The sequence below is a fragment of the Piliocolobus tephrosceles genome, chromosome 7, assembly GCF_002776525.5.
Source record: "Piliocolobus tephrosceles isolate RC106 chromosome 7, ASM277652v3, whole genome shotgun sequence".
In the NCBI taxonomy this organism is placed as follows: domain Eukaryota; kingdom Metazoa; phylum Chordata; class Mammalia; order Primates; family Cercopithecidae; genus Piliocolobus; species Piliocolobus tephrosceles.
In genome coordinates this window covers 11,812,041-11,815,312 of record NC_045440.1, presented here as the reverse complement: position 1 = coordinate 11,815,312, position 3,272 = coordinate 11,812,041, and the positions used below count along the sequence as shown (strand labels likewise).

General features: G+C 40.5%; 1 long non-coding RNA gene across 1 annotated transcript; it reads right to left on the bottom strand.

Moving 5' to 3' along the window:
* Positions 1 to 533: 533 nt before the first annotated feature.
* LOC113224759 lies at positions 534 to 2,767 on the bottom strand. The gene is made up of 2 exons (XR_003309358.1): positions 2,705 to 2,767; positions 534 to 772 (listed from the first exon to the last, which is right to left on the bottom strand). It is a non-coding gene; the product is annotated as an uncharacterized LOC113224759 (long non-coding RNA).
* Between the last annotated feature and the right edge of the window lie 505 nt (positions 2,768 to 3,272).

The following is a 3,272-nucleotide window of genomic DNA, read 5'->3' as shown; positions in this document are numbered from 1 at the left end:
TTTGATTCTCTTTCTGATTTGGTTCTTTCTTCAAGAACAAAAATGTGTACTAATTTAGGCAGGGAATTTGATCTGTGGAGGAAATGCATAAGGATGCTGAGGGAAAAATGAGCCAGGCACTTGGATTAGCAAAATCTAGAAAATCTGTAGTGTGGGAAAACTAACAAGCAAAGAAAAACACATGCTCCAAATATTTTGCAAGTTTAAGAGCCAATTGTTGACTGTGAAGAAATTCAGTCCTGGTAACTCTCCAAGCTTCTCTGCTTTCCATTTCTTCAGACCAAAAACAAACAAAACAAAACAAAAAACAAAAAACCCAAAACCCACAAAACAAAGAGGCAATTGGCAAACATAAAACTCTAACACTGTTTTTTTTCTATAATCTACTATCATAATAGACATATTATTAAGAATGTATAGTCTCTTTGGTGCATTTTACTGTATCACAGATTGTTCATTTCCCTGAATCTTTCTAAGATTATAAATTGAAGGTAGGTTTATCGTTTTCATAGTCGTAGGAATAATTCTCATTCTTCACAGAGCTAATTATTTATATCTGTTGTCTAGAAATCTGACCGATCCCATCAGTTTTACTTGGATGGAGGAAATTCTCTTTACATAGGAGAGAGGAAAAGAGCACAGGTCCCCTGTGGCATTAAACCGTGTCTCCATTGTGCTGCATCTTCTTTTTGTCCCTGCAGATTCACTCTGCATTCTTCTCCTTCTGCTCTGAATGGAGTACGTCAAAGGATCCTTTGCCTTCTGACTTCAACTTAGTTTGAATGGAGAACACCAAAAAAAAAAAAAAAAAAAGAATAAAGGAAGGAAGGAGTGTGGGATCAGGTATTTAATGTCCCTTTGCTTCTCCTGGAGGATCATCTGGAGAATCCTGGATGATATAGATTGACTAAATCCTTCAACCAAAGGGGTCACAGCTAATGTCAGGCCACCCTCTTAACACAAATCAATAAATATCTCTTTCTCCTCCTCTTTCCCTCCCACCTCCTCCATTTCTCTCTCTCTCTCTCTCTCTCAGTCTCTCTCTAATGACCATAAATCTTAATAGCCTTGGGGTCTGATACGGTTTGGCTGTGTCTCCACCCAAATCTCACCTTGAATTGTAGGTCCTATAATTCCCACATGTCGTAGGAGAGACCCTGTGAGACGTAACTGAATCATGGGGGTGGGTCTTTCCTGTGCTGTTCTCATGATAAGTGAATAAATCTCATGAGAGTTGGTGTTTTGAGAGTTGGTATAGAGGGGATTTCCCCTGTATACACTCTCTTGCCTGCCGCCATATAAGACATGTCTTTGCTTCTCATTTGCCTTCTGCCATGATTCTGAGGTCTCCCAAGCCATGTGGAACTTTGACTCAATTAAACCTCTTTCCTTTATAAATTACCCAGTCTCAGGTATGTCCTTATAGCAGTGTGAGAATGGATTAATACAGGGTCCTTGCATGGCCTGCCTTTCACCTAATTTATACCTTTAAAAGTTGTCTTTTAATGAACGTGCCTCTAATTATTCAATTTGAGTTTGCCATCTCCTCCCTGCCAGGACCCTAAATGATACATTCACCTCTCTTCCAATTATCTCTTCCTTAACTCCCCAATTATTACTGCTTTCTTAGTTCTAGCAATCAATATGAGCAATGTATTTACTGAAAAAGTAATCTACCCAGTTTATCTACAAGTCCTCACTACCTGTCACTCCACTGACCCTGCTCTCACTCACTGAAGCCACTGGTAGGCACAATGCCAAATCCCTTACAAATAGCCTTCGTTACACTGCTGGTGCCCTTCAAAGCACAGGAGACTCACTGAATATTTTAGGTTCAGCTTCTATGCCATTTACTGCTTCTGTTTCCGTAAAAGCTCTTTTTGGTACTCCTGACTGAAATGATGTTGTTCTTCAAGTTTCTGTATTCAGTGTTCTAACTGTATGCAATTTCAGCACTAAGTATGGCTTTAACTGACATTTACAGACTGAAGCTTCCTAAATCTACAATTCCAGATCTCTCTGTGAATTTGTGGTCCCTATATCTAATACATTTATTATCAACTCTAATGTGTTAATCAAATCAAACGTGTCCATTTATTAACACATCTTTATTAACACATCTGTCTCTTCTTCTGAGCCCTTTTGTTTTAATGCATGTTAAAATCACCAACCTGAACACAGAAGACAAGAAGAGTGTGTTCTGGGCTGTGCCAGCTGAATCTCACCCCTAACACTGAGGCCTGCATTTCGCCTGTTGCTACAGGAATGCTGGCAACTCGTTGATGTGTACTTCCCCAGGAAATGCCTTTAGCTAAAGGAATCTCTTTTACCCAAGCTTGTGTCTCCTTCCTGGGGTAGCCCACATCCAGTGATTACTAAATATGGAGAAAAAAGGCTCACCCTCCTTGTCTCTACTTGGGACAACTCTGATGGGCCACTGCACTTCCAGAGATCCATGTAGCCTCCACTGCCACCACATCACACTTCCACATCTCCCTTTGCCCAATTCCACTTCTTCCCTCACCCTCTTAAAAAATCTCTGCCGCCGTATCTTCTTCCTGGGAGACCCAACCTCAGCTAGTGGGAACTTAGGGTCATTCTTGATGACTCCATCTTCCTCATCTCCTTCCTCCAATGGGTCACTCAGCCTGTGAATTCTCTCTTCTAAATAATCACCCTTTCTTTAAATCTTCACAGTCACTACCTTAATTCTGGTCTCCATTTAGTATCAAGATTATGACAATTATCTGCTAATGGTCTGCCTCACTCTGACTTTTCTTTCCTCCATCTTATCAGAATTCTGCTACTACAATGATCTTTGCAAATACATTCCAAACATCATTCTCCCGTTAAATTCCATCAGAACCTTGACAATGACCTTCAACTCTTCATAATGGAATTCTTGCCCATGTCTCTGGCATCTCTTACTATGATGACTCCTGCTGCCACTACTCCTACTATCATTAATTCTGCCGCCGCTGCTGCTACCACTCACAACAGGCACTTACTAGGATGTGTGAAGAGAAAAAGAGACCTCCAGCTACAATTTTCCTAATAGTTCATGCTTATTTATGTTTATGTTCATGCTTATGTATTATGTTCCATCTACATGTCACACGTATTCCCTCTAGATCATCAATTCAGTTCTCTTTTTTTTTTTTTTTTTTTCTTTTTTTTTGCGAAGGAGTCTCTCACTGTCACCCAGGCTGGACTGTACCGCAGTGGCATGATGTCGGCTCACTGCAACCTCTACCTCCTGGGTTAAAGCGATT